The sequence below is a fragment of the Anarhichas minor genome, unplaced genomic scaffold (genome assembly GCF_050575085.1).
Source record: "Anarhichas minor isolate MPS153535 unplaced genomic scaffold, ASM5057508v1 ptg000074l, whole genome shotgun sequence".
In the NCBI taxonomy this organism is placed as follows: Eukaryota; Metazoa; Chordata; class Actinopteri; order Perciformes; family Anarhichadidae; genus Anarhichas; species Anarhichas minor.
The window spans coordinates 5,111,126-5,124,231 of NW_027466520.1; positions in this window are offsets into that span (position 1 = coordinate 5,111,126).

Consider the following 13,106-nt stretch of genomic DNA (forward strand, 5'->3'; position numbering starts at 1 on the left):
TGTATGAAGCATGAAAGCACAACACATGCAATGTAACAGCGCATATATACGACTCCGACTCCTTTCTTTCGTGAGAGTCGATACACATGTGCAGAAGAAGAAGGCATCATATTGTTTAGATACCAATTTTCAGACCAGCTTGGCATGTTTTTATTATATTAGGAGTGTATCGCTGCACAGCGGTCCCCTAGAGGTGTGAGGTTATTCACCAGGAGAGGCTTTGCATTGTTAAATCGTAAAATGAGGGTTGGAGAAAATCTGTAATTTCTTCCTCTTTTATGATTTGACATGTAAAGCAGCATCATTACAGTACGCACAGTTTGTGTCCTGATCTTTGGCTCTGGGGGTTTCTCGCAGTTACCAAGCATTTAATGATCTCAGCCACTCCATGTGAGCTGATTGAGGAAGACAGGCTCGGTGGAAACTGGTGACAATGAGGGAAAACTACAGTCACACACACACACACACACACACACACACACACACACACACACACACACACACACACACACACACGACTCAGTGAGATCCTTGTTGCCCAGCAGGGAGAGCTGATCTGTCCTGCTCTGCCTCCAGGAAATGCCAGCAGGTCAAAGCTGAACAGCTCTGAAATGTACATTGTGAAAGATTGTACAGTACATGAAGGCTGATTCTACAGAGATGAATACAAACTGCAGGAGCTCACAGTTAACACTTATTGTGTCTCAGCCCGCTATGAACAATGGCGTATGACTGACACAACAATTCGTACGTTATTTTTCGTGCAATAAGGGCGCCTTTCTTCCTTTTTTGGCGTGTCATTTGTACACCATGTAGTCTGTACTGACTGCAATGTAAACGCATTCGTGTGAATATGCTGCACTCTGAGCAGGTGACGTAAAGTATTAAATATGATGGGCTGGAGGGGAAGTGGATCAAACAAACACAGCATTTGAAACCAGGAGGCTGGCATGTTTTCCTGTTACACTTTTACTTATTTTGAGCCCAACCATGATATTTTTTGTGAGAGGTGATTTGAGCACTGTGAAACTGAACCAGACTTAAAAGGAAACTAACCAAAAGTATCAATTTCACTCTGTTTTGGACAAGCCAAACGCTCTACGGCTTGTGAAAGCGCCCTTAGTTGTGGGGTTGTTAATTTAATGAATTCCTCGATACTTATGATGTTCAAGGGATTTATTTCCCCAACAGATAGCAAAGGCTGCGTAATAAGAATAATAAGAATGTCCATCTAGTTGCACTGATTTGAATGTATGGAAATGTTGCCTCTCACGCTGCCTTTTGCTCTTTCACGCAAACCTGCAAGTCAAAGCAAATGAGGGAAATGTATCCACTCACGTCGACCGACCATGTGCTGAATGGCAAAGACTAATTAGCCTCCTGGGGTTGTTGTCACTGCTGGGGCTTCCACCAGCAGAGCCTTAATTCCAATCAAGCGCTCGCCTCCTCAGCCTGACAACCAGCTCGGCCTCAAGGCCTCCAGACCTCAGCAGCACTATTGTATTGAATTATGTATAACATGATGTGGGAAAAATGTTGGAAAATATGAATAAAATATTGTTCCTAGTGTTGTGTTGCTGTAGATATTTAACACTTCCTGACATCGGTGGAAGCAATAATAGCCAAATAGACACACAAAAGAGATCCCAGATCCCTCTTGGTTTTAAGACTGATCACGATTTGAGATTGCACCTTCACTTGTAATTAGCTGGTTCTCGTTTGACACCATACAAAACTGAGAAGTCTTTCATAGTCTATAAGTATCCATCAAACAGGAGGACACAAAGATGAGAGTCGGAGGCTGACTTGACATTTTTGAGCCATTAGTTTGTGTATTAACTATTATTGTACAACCACTTTTAACAGCCTTACGTCATTATCTTTTGAGCTCACAATGAAATTATATTTTTAGCGCATCATGCTTCCTTAATTTGACACATTTCCTGCTAAAACAGTATGATGGGGCAGGATATCACACCATCAGTGTATAACTTTAAAGTGTAACCCAGTGGGATATCTGTCAGGCAGAGGACGTTTATTCAGCTTCATGTTGGGACGGGAATAATTAACCGTCACTGAAGGTTTTATTGTTTCAAAGTTAAACCATGATATCCTTCAGGTACCCCATTGTGGACATTTTGTTCTTTATTTCATGTACACATTAGTTGTTTAATCTCTGTCTGTCAATGTTCTCTGGGGACAGTGATGTCTGCTATAACTCAACAAACATTCAGTTATGTACAAACATTCATCGCCGCCAGAGGATGTATTCTGAAGACTCTTCCTCATTAAATTGTCCAATAGTTCCTAAACTATTAGTTCTTAAAAGTAAAAAACAAAAGAAACACCACCTCCATTTCTTTTGCACAAGTGTTCCAATGTGTGCCCTCTGAAGACGTTTTGCCTCTTTAGGACCTAGGAACCTAACAAGGAAGCATCCTTTATAGAGACACTCAGGATCCATTCTGCCAGTCTGATTTCATTTTGTGCCATTTGTCTGAACTGAACAGTGACACCTCAGTGGCTCTCAATCGTCTTGACAAATACTTCACCTGATTATGTTACGGAGTGGGTCAGACATACTCAATAACATTTACTCAGCGAAGTAATGAACGTTCACTTATAAAGCGCACATGCAACAAGCCAAAAATGGGGCAAATATGGAATATGATGAGTTTAATGAGGCGAGGAATGAAACAGATGAGACCAGCATCTACGTCATCTACAGAGCAGCGTGGATGAAACGGAGAATCTGATTGGAGGAGGGAGTGTAACCGACTGCCGTGTCACTGCTGTGATTGACGGGAGAAATCAGAGAGTGAGCATGTGTCCGCTCCTCAAACTTTAATGAAGGTATAATGAATGGACATGAGTAAATTACCCAGCCCCTCTCCCTGCCATGCCCCCTCCTCACACACTCACCTCTCCATCAGGGGAACGCACCGTAGCTCATCCGGCTCCACGAGCACCTGATCCATAGAGTAAGTGATATCAAGGCATCGCCGGAGGGCAACCAAGAACACATGAAGCGTGTGATATGTTGTTCATAAAAGTGTCACAGAGATTTACAGACATGAGATGTGCAGCTCTGCATTTTCTACATGCAACACACATGATTCTAGCATCGGTTATCTAATCATTTTGTCTTTGCTACATAGCTCACAATCTCAATTATGTATTATTTAACCTCTTTCCAGAATTACAGGAGTTGTTCAACATTACTACAGTAAGGCTAGATCTTTGCCCAATTAGCTGTAACTGTAATTAAATATCTTGAAAATCAGAGGCAGAGACTTATTACCTTGGAGAACAACACGGCAGCATAAATCGATGTCACATTTAGACAATTAGCAAATCTGCTAGTTGCTAATTCTTTGACTTCCTAAGAATCAAAGACCTTCGAGCATTTAAAAAATGCGACAAAAACACAAACGAATGAGGCACAGGATCAGTGTCTTCTCTCGACATTTAATGCCACGTCTCCAGCGAGTGCCCGCTGCCCCGTGGTTTGTGTTGCGCAAATAACTTTTTCGGCACAAAGGAGCCTGTAAAAACTGTCACTCACAGCTGTCAAACTCAGAAATGAGCTCTCAAGGACTCTGATCGGAGCCGAAGCCATCAATTTACCATGAGGGCCCATTTCTACTGTGGCCCGTAGAGAGGTGAGGGTCCTGCTCAATAGAAATATGCTCTAATATATACAGAAAGGACCTCAGTAAGTCAATTAAATAAGGCATAATATTTGGCACGTTGGTGTTCGACGTGCTTTTTAAAAGAAATTGAAACACTTTTAAAGCCGTTTCACACCAAGCACGGATTTTTGTCTGAATAATTTTCACAGAAAAACCTGATTTAATGATTTCAGCGTTTGCCAGAATGGGGCCAGAATACTAAGCATTGGCATCAACTTCAAGCCTGATTGCGATTCATTCACCTCACCAGTCAACCCAGCTGCCTTCCATCAACTCATCTACATCAACAGTGTAGCTACTCTTCGCCGGATCATTGCTGCAACCTCATGGTATTCTGTTTGTTCTCTGTATTATTAGGTTCTGAGTTTACCCAAACTGGTTTCTCTTTTGTACTTACCTTGTCTTCCTGTGGCTGAAGTTTGGATCATCCTCTCGGGCTCGCCTGTCAGTGGCGCTACTTCATCGCCAGTGGGAGAAAACTGGGTGGTGGATAATTTGCTAAGAGTAACACTCCTAAACTTGAATAACCCCAGATACCCTCAAGGGGCCCATGATATTAATGGACAATTTACACTTTAATGGTCACTTTCCGATTCACAACAAATACAGCTCCACAGGTAATGCTCGATATTACCTTGTTTGTCAGTTCCTCTCCTCGATAACCTACAATTGGTAGCAATGTAATAGGTTTTATTGCTGATGTTTTAAAACATTCTCCCACATCTAAAAGTGTCGTACTTAGAGGAAACACTTATGTGGTTGACTGAAGCTATGTTAGACACGGGCGCTAACGCGGCTCTACTTTGTGCAAAATGGATGAGAACAAATTTGTCAAAAAGAAGTTCAATCATATGAGGAAGGAAAATTAAATGCAGCTAAAGGACAACCTGTGGCAATTAAAGCATTTTTTTGTGCGGCACTGGATACATCTAGTGTTGGTATACGTCTTAACCTCTGTTTGACTATTTTCTCTGCATATACTGTGTTCACTGTGTTCTCGTCATGGGGAAAACTTGCGTGTCTAGGGTTAGAAATGACAGCAGCAGCAGTCTCAGTCACAGTGAGCTACATGCTCAGAGAAGAGCTAGTTCATAGCAATGTGGAAGATTTATTTTGGACACGTCCCGGGGTACATACTGTATATAACAAAGCAAGGCACACTGGGTGCAGAAGATACACAATAGAACCCCCCCCCCCCCCCCCACAAAAAAACTATGAAAATGCATTCTCAATTGTGTTACGTTTTGTTGGAAAGGTGTCACAATTATGTTTTCAATCAACTGGAAGAAAAATGGCGTTTTATTTTTGGGTACAGATATGGTGATTAATGATGATCTACGAGACGGAGAAAAACTGCTCTTAATATTTTCCTATTTTGGCAAGAACCTCATCAGTTCATCAGTATACAGTGAGGTGATTCAAGTGGGCTCTGTGGGGAGAAAAAGCACCACAGTACTGGATTATTTAAACGTCTGTGCGCCTGCATTATCCATAGTGCTGTGAGCTTGTTTTATGAGGACGTTATGGGCATTAAATGAGATTGTGGAATCATTCACCTTCGTTGTTTATCACGAAAAGGCCAAGATGTGGTCTGAAGAGTTTCATCGACACAAACTTGCCAGGAGTGAACATTTAAATTCAAATTTCTTAGGGAGATAATATCCTGGCAGAAGAATAAGCACAAATCCTTTCAGAACTTCATCAAATATTTATTTGTCTTCTCATAATTCTGCAAGCAACAAAATGATTCAGCTCCAAACAAGACATCATGGCCGATTAGAAAAGATGAGCGTTGGAGCCTTGTCGATTGTGCATCGTTGTCCTCTCAGCTGCAGGAGCTCCGCACTCGTGTTACCCGTAACAGTAGTGAGCCAGACAGGAGCAATTATTCACCATAAAGCAATGTAGCGCTGCTGGCTGAGAGTAAATTACAGAAAGAGCTTGGACCAATTACTTCTTGTAATGATGAGACAAATCTCATTTGACAATATAACACCCTTTGCATTGAATGGACCAATAATGAGCAAGTCCTCGTGCCTACAAAAAAAGAGAGGAGAGCGAGGAGGAAATCACTCATCCTGGTGCTGCACGAAGAAAGGTTTCTGTCATAATTACACCGAGCTCACTGAGACTTGTATTACAGCCTTCTCCATTATTCCCTTTTGAACCATTATAATGCAGTGTAATTTAAACTGTCAAAATGACATGCTGGTGTTAAAACGCTGGCCGTGGGATCTTTTTCTCCTCCACGTAGATTTTTCGTTTGAGCGGATGAAATTCGGTGGCGAGGTGAAGGCGCCGCGCCCTCACCGTCACTAGAGGCGCCCATCTTGTCGCACGAATGAAAATGTCTCCCCAAGAACACACAGGCCATAATGAGCACTATTAATAACACACCCACCTCTGGGATCATGGGAAGAACACCTCAGGGTCACGTTCTGGAACATGAACTTGAACTGAATGTGACACAGCTTCCGTTAAAGGGAGATTTGAAAATGGAGTGACGTTTGCTATCTCATACTCCTCTTATTAATAAGACATATTTCATGGTACTCCAGCTGCCTGAGGAAGAACCTCATTGTCATATTGTATTTAAGTGCATCTTATTTGTGTGCTATATTAGTTATTAAGCCATCAACTTCAGTTTTCAAGTGGCTTCTCCTTTAAGAATACCTTTTTTTTTGCCGAGTGAGAACCCTTTTCACACTCACACAGCCAACGGTTGCTTTTTTAATCAAGTCTTCATCAGTTTTATAATGAATAAGAAGTCTGCACACAACACAATACTGTGTCTTCATATCAGACAATATGTCAAACACAGATGTAGAGCTGATTGCAGCAGTTATCGAATACCCAAACTGGAGGAAAGGCGTTGCAATTATAGCTCTGTTGCCGCCTCAGTAAGACACTGAATGAAAAACATGCTACATTATCACCACTTTATCTCCACAACATAAGTTATTTCACGTCTTTCACAAGGTCACATCGTCTGTCTAAGAAACGACTCTTTCGTGAGTCTCTCTAAGTCGCCGAGGCAATCGATGATGCCGCCGAAACAAAAACATGGCATCGTTAGATAGGTTGGAATGGAACAGCAGGACATAAGGAAGAACAGAAAGTACATAGGATGACACCCAAGGGTGTTGCCCCTCCGCATGTTTCCAAACACTAAAGAAAAAGGCTTTACTGAATGATTCAGGGGCCTCGGCGCATATGGACGTGCTCAGTCTTTTTTAATAAGCTCAGAGCTTAGCAGTTGCGGCTCCCAGTCTGACAGTAATGGTGCTGATTCTGACATAAAGGGTTGTTTGTTGCTCTGCGGTGATTTTTCAGCGCGTGCAGGGGACAAATAAGTGAGCGTCATGCATTTTTCAAGACTTTTAGCTTCAAGGAAACCATAGATTTTATAAACAGGAGTACAACTTTTTTTCCAAAGTCTGCAGCTGCTGTCTGTGTTTCTATCACATCTGTGATATCTTATTTTTGGCATAATTTATCAGCTACAAAATGATGTCAATGCTTTTCAGTCACCCCCCCCCCCCCCCCAATTGCTTCATCAACACTTCCGCCCGGCAGCATTACCTCAGGAGGAATCTGAGAAGACAAGAGACTTTATTTCAGGAGCAGTCACTGTCTGCTAAGATGAACCGTGAACCGCTAAAGATAGAGGCTCTATTTTAGTAACTGAAGATATTAAAGATACATATGAAACGGACAGAGGAGGATATGAATGATGGCACACTCATTCAGGTCCGTGGCTGACTAAAAAAAGCTGCTTTTATGAAGCACCCAGAGGTTATCAATGTGATGATTAATTGACAAAAGGGGTTAGCTGGTTGCTAATTAGCGGTCAAGTTGCAAATTAGCCCCAACTTGAGAGGAACAAACCTGCTGCTATTTTTGGTCATTAACCTGCTGACTCATTAAATATATCCAGTGCATGTTGGTATTTCAGGGGCGTGAAAACAAGAAAATGTGCATAGTGGAAATTTACACCAAAGACCGTGACTCACTTGCTTAACGGGATAATATTCAGAACAAGCTGTTTAATCATGTATGACAGGAAATTAATTTCTTCCACAAAGCACATTCTATTGGATGGTGACGCAGCCAATTTAGAAATATGTTTGAGCTTGAGTCAGATCTAATTACCTTTCTTATTCATCACCTGTTTGTCTGTGTGCTGTTACGAAGGTGGCCGCTTACAAGGGTTAAAAGAATCCATGAAATCTTGTTAGGCCGCCACTCACTTTGGCAACTGGGAAGACAGATGGAGGAAATCTCCAATGAAGATGAACAACAGGAGCCTTTCTTGAAATGTCATCCCGGAGCATCTGCTCTATTGATGTGGAGTAAGAGGAACGAATGGACTCTTGGTGGAATCAGAGTAGATTTCAGAAAAGAAAGAGTTGTTTCCTGCAGCAGCAGGCAGATGTTTATTGACAATGTTAGCGAGGAGCTGGTGAACATAGTGGAGCATTTAGCAGCTAAAGAGACGGGTGTTTCAATCAGGAGGTGGAGGAGACCAAAACAAAGCTAAAAGGAGAGTGAGGGTTGGACTTCGTAAGGTGGTCAGAAACACAAAAACTGTCATGTCAGCAACTGTTTGCTAACAGTTTGAACATCTTTACGAGGTGACAGCATGTCTGTGTTATGTTTACAGCTTGTTGCGCTGCGCACCAAGTGACCAAAAGAGTCAATTAACGCAGGCATATTTGTAGTACTGCTTCGATGGGTGACCTACTGTAACTTTTGTATGATATAGTTAAAAAAAATGTCTCTTTTATCACTGTTATCATGAGGGACTGTCATATTGTCACTCTCGAGTTGTCTACCTTATCTTTTGCTGTTCATGTTTGTGCCGTGTAAATTGGCTTTTTATTGTTATTATGAAGGTTGCCAAATAAATGTTAGCCTCAGTAAAGGCAGCATGTGTACATAACCAAAGCTTTTCCCACATAACAACAACACATTTGTTTTGTCCTGTATTATTTTCTTATTTAATACGTTGGCTGAAATAAACAATTATTTGTCGTTGTTTCCAGTAGCTTGCAAAGGAACGAAAGTATATACGGCTAAAAAAAAAAAGTGTGATGCGCTCTTTTAAGAGATGACTGAATGCTCTATTCTGGTAGGTGGCAAATGATTTATCTCTGCTTGTGATGTACCTCCTGCAAACAACAGAAGACGGGTATATTCATGGCAGCACAAGTGAGATGAATTAACTCTGCCTCTATCTTTAGCAGGATTTAGAGTAAGCAGCTGCACTGATTTATTACCACCGTCTCATTGGTGTCAGATGAATGATGAGCGTCTAGATATGAAAACTACCACAGCAAGACAGTTTATAGCCTCGTTCTCTCTCTTTATGACCTGCTAAAACAGTGGGAAAGAGCATATACCGTAATGTGCAGAGGTGGGTGACTTAATTGTGTACATATCTGCCATATCACCCAAAGTCTAAGTGACCTTCTTCATGCTAAGTTACAGCCGCTGTCCTTTCTCAGTGATGATTTCATGAGGTACTACGTCGCGCTAATGGACGGATCGATAGCGTGACGTCAGTTCGATACATATTAATGGCGCGCTGGCCTGTGCACGAGTGCGTATCTCTAATGATGTGAGGAAAATGACATCAGGGGTCAGTTGACAGCCCAATAATGAGTATAGCGTTCAGTCCAAATCTAGGTACATGCTCCTGTACCTCTGGCCTCTGAACCCGGACTGCCATGACGTCTGAGCCAGGAGAATGCTAATTGGGCTCTTATGCGCTGTACGGTGTCCACAGAGGGAGGGGAAGGCGGAGCAGGAACATGAGAAAAGGGATGGCTGTGTGTGCTGCAGATGAACATGTTTAAAAAGAATATGGAAATAAAACTCATTCATTATTTAGATGGGTCTGTGTTCAGCCGACTTACTGCTGATGATAAAAACGAGGCGCTTTCGGCAGCCTCGTTTAGAAAGGTGGGACAAAAAGTGGAAAATTCCAACCACTTAACAAGGTATGCTGCGAACTGCTGTCAGTTCTCTCTATTCCCTGCAGAGCAGAGACACAAAACACACACACACACACACACACACACACACACACACACACACACACACACACACATCTGTAACTGAGACTACTGCAAACAAATCACCAGCTGCTTGTTCTTTATCAAAAGCCACATATCCACTAGTCATGTTGTCCACTACCAACATACGCCAGATACAATCTGCTGAACCTTTATTTAATCATTCACTGTTGATTCTGTAAATTAATGAGTAAAAAGCGAGTGTATGTAGTGTGGCAACAAATGTCGGATTTTTGAAGGCCAACCCCGAAAGTTAGCACCGCGCTGGTTCCTCTCCACCAAACGCCAATGGGATTGTTCCATTCGATTTTGGATTACTGAAGAAAATAAGCTCAAAAGTTCATGATATTTACATGTTTTGTTCAGTAGGAAATCTTCACAAATGAACCCCATTGTTATGATTTTTGAAGCGTAAATGGAATCAGTAGAAATAAAAAGGTAAAGTTAGGCTATAAAGGAGCTACACCAGGATCGCGTGAGTTTAAATAACGAGGCTGTAAAGGTGGAGTAGTTGGCGTGATGACGTTTTGTAGTCTCATTGAGCCATTGTTGTACAACAGAACGTTACAATCTCTTACGCTTGTGTTAACCATTGACCTAATTTCAGGCATCTAACCACCAAAAACCCATTTAAAAAACAAACATTGACTTTAAGACGAGTCATCCTGAAGTGCAAAAACCGTTGAGTCATTTCCGGGGGTTAGGACTCATTCATGCAGCAGTCTATAGTAAACGACAACTTGCTGTTTGCATGTGACACGGATCAAAACACCCGCATTCCTACATTTTGACAGGATGCGTCTCTGCTATATGCTGACTATACTCCCTCTGTCTCTACCTTACATGTGCCGCAAGTATCAATGGATGCGAGTTACGCAATGTGTGTTGCATTTAACGGTAGCTCAGGTAAAAAGTCAGCAAACTCACAAAGTAATGTCCGTTAGGCAGCAGAGTGTATTGAATTGAGCAAGGTTGCCTTCTTTTGTTGACGTGAAATTAACTTTTGTAAGAGGAAGAATGTGATTCAACAGTTACAGCCTCACAGTTTGAGTCCAGAGTGTCACGTTGTCGTTTAGATACGGTCGAATTTAAAGCGATCGAAGACTGGGAAAAAGTTTTGCCAATAGCTTCAGTTGAAAGTATTGGAACCATAATATGGACACAAATGATATTAAGCATTAATCATACCTTATGTCACAACCACAATCTCTTCTTAGCCCTCTGAAGATATTTCAAAAGAAATTATATTGAATAAGTTGGCATTGGACATAAAAAATGTTTTTGTTGAACAGTTTGTGTAACAGTAGCAGAATAAAAAGAAGACAGAAGTCAACAAACTGGCGCGTTTTGTTAGTATTTAATTGTAAGAGGAAAAGTATCTTCTTTCAAAAGTTTCATAGTCTAACTTGAAAGAGTTGCAAATGTTTTCGAGACTTTTTCACCTTGATATGAACAGGATTTCTGTATTTTTCTCTTGTGAATATGGTCAGACTTTAAAGATTACTAAAATTGGTATAATCATTGATGACTCACAGCTTCAATACAACCAATATAATACAAGCACTGCTCAAAACCACATCAGACCCTGTTTACACGCACATAACAAATGAACCTTTTGCTAGAGGTCTGACATTATATTAAACAACACACCAACGTGAATGCAGCAGTATCTTTTTCCGTAATGGCTGAACTTTTGCACCATGCTGCAGTCAGTCAAGCAGGGCCCAGGAGGCGGCACTGATGAAAGGGTTTCATGTGGATTCCCCCTCCAGAAAGCTGTCACTCACACGGGGGCCCAGAGGAGCGAGGGGGATCCTGGGTTGCAGCTCGGAGTTTGGGTTGTGGAGTACGAGTTGAAGAGTGTAAGAGAGACAGTATGTCAGGCTGAAGTTTGCCAACGAACAATGGCACCACGCTGGACTGAGATGGTGAACATGGTAAAGATTAGACCTGCTGAACAGCATGTTAGCATTGGCACTAAAGCGTGTTGCAGACGTTATCATTTAGCTCAAAGCACCTCTGTGTCTAAGTACAGCCACATGAATCTGCAGCTAGCATCGTGTTGCATTCTTCTTGTAAAACACTGGATACTTTGACCTCTATAGCCCTCAAAATCAAGCACTCGTTGGTTCGGACTCACCCAGCTGCTCTCTCTTTATGTCTGTGCACTTTTATGAATCACATGTTTCCTCTCTGCGAGTGCATCAGCCAGTAAAAAACAACATAGCTGAGACTGAAACCGTTCGGGTAAAATGCATCCAGCGGGGTCTTTGGGTGCCCAGGAAGTCCTCCGGGGCCCCGCCCACTCCCAACCCTAACCCCCTGGGACTGGTTGCCTGGCAACACTGGCCGATCGGGTTAGCCGGGTTAAGAAAGGGTCTGACACGGGCCCGGAGGAATCAGATCACTCCCATTGATCATCTTCTCTCTGCACTCCTCTGAGAGCCGAGGCCACGGCCGCAAAATCAAAGCCCTGCCATCATGTCTGAGAGGGGGTTATTACGCGGACTGGGGAGCGGGGAGAGACACGGCGGGCTTTGTGTGGCGGTTCAGTCTGACATCCCACGCCGAAACATCACGGTGTGTGACCACACGCAGTCACGAGCGATTGTCATGGAAGCCCTTTAAAGAGATTTCAGGTCTGCAGAGCTGGGTATTACAGACAAGCCTGCAATGCTCTGTGGACTTATTATCAAGCATTATGACATATGGGGGATCTATTTAACGTCATTAGCTGTAATTTCTATTGTGGAGGAAAGGAACAAGGTGGAGGGCTACGTATATAGGGTGGGTGGTGGTGTTCTAAATGCCACCTGCTGCACCCACAGTGTGGGAGTCCCCCGTGGGTCTCAACAGGAGGGAGGCACACTGGACTGACAATGTTTTATTATAGCATTATTTCACTTTTAATAATAGAATGTAATTTGTACATTTAACATCCTGCTCCTGCCTGTAGATGAAAATCAATAGGAGCTTTCATGTGGGCTTTGGGGCTAATGCTTTCCAGCATAATAAGCAGCAGTTAGCTAGCTTAGCATTGTGTCAGTCCTGCTCCAACTCGATGAGTTCATGTTTGGTTTCTAACAGGGAACCGGCGATTATCTTTTAATTAATTGTGATAATGCAGTGAAACAAATCCATAGAACAGAGATTTTATATCTAAAATTTTAGCTAACATATCAAGCTATTAAAAGTGCACACAGGCTTATACTGGCTTAGTAATTTATACCACGTATTCACTGTTGAAGCCTTAATGCATGCTCATGTTATGCATCCGTGCATCTCAACAGGTGTGCTGCTGCGCCACAGGGATTGTAAAGGGAAACCCTTTACAGGC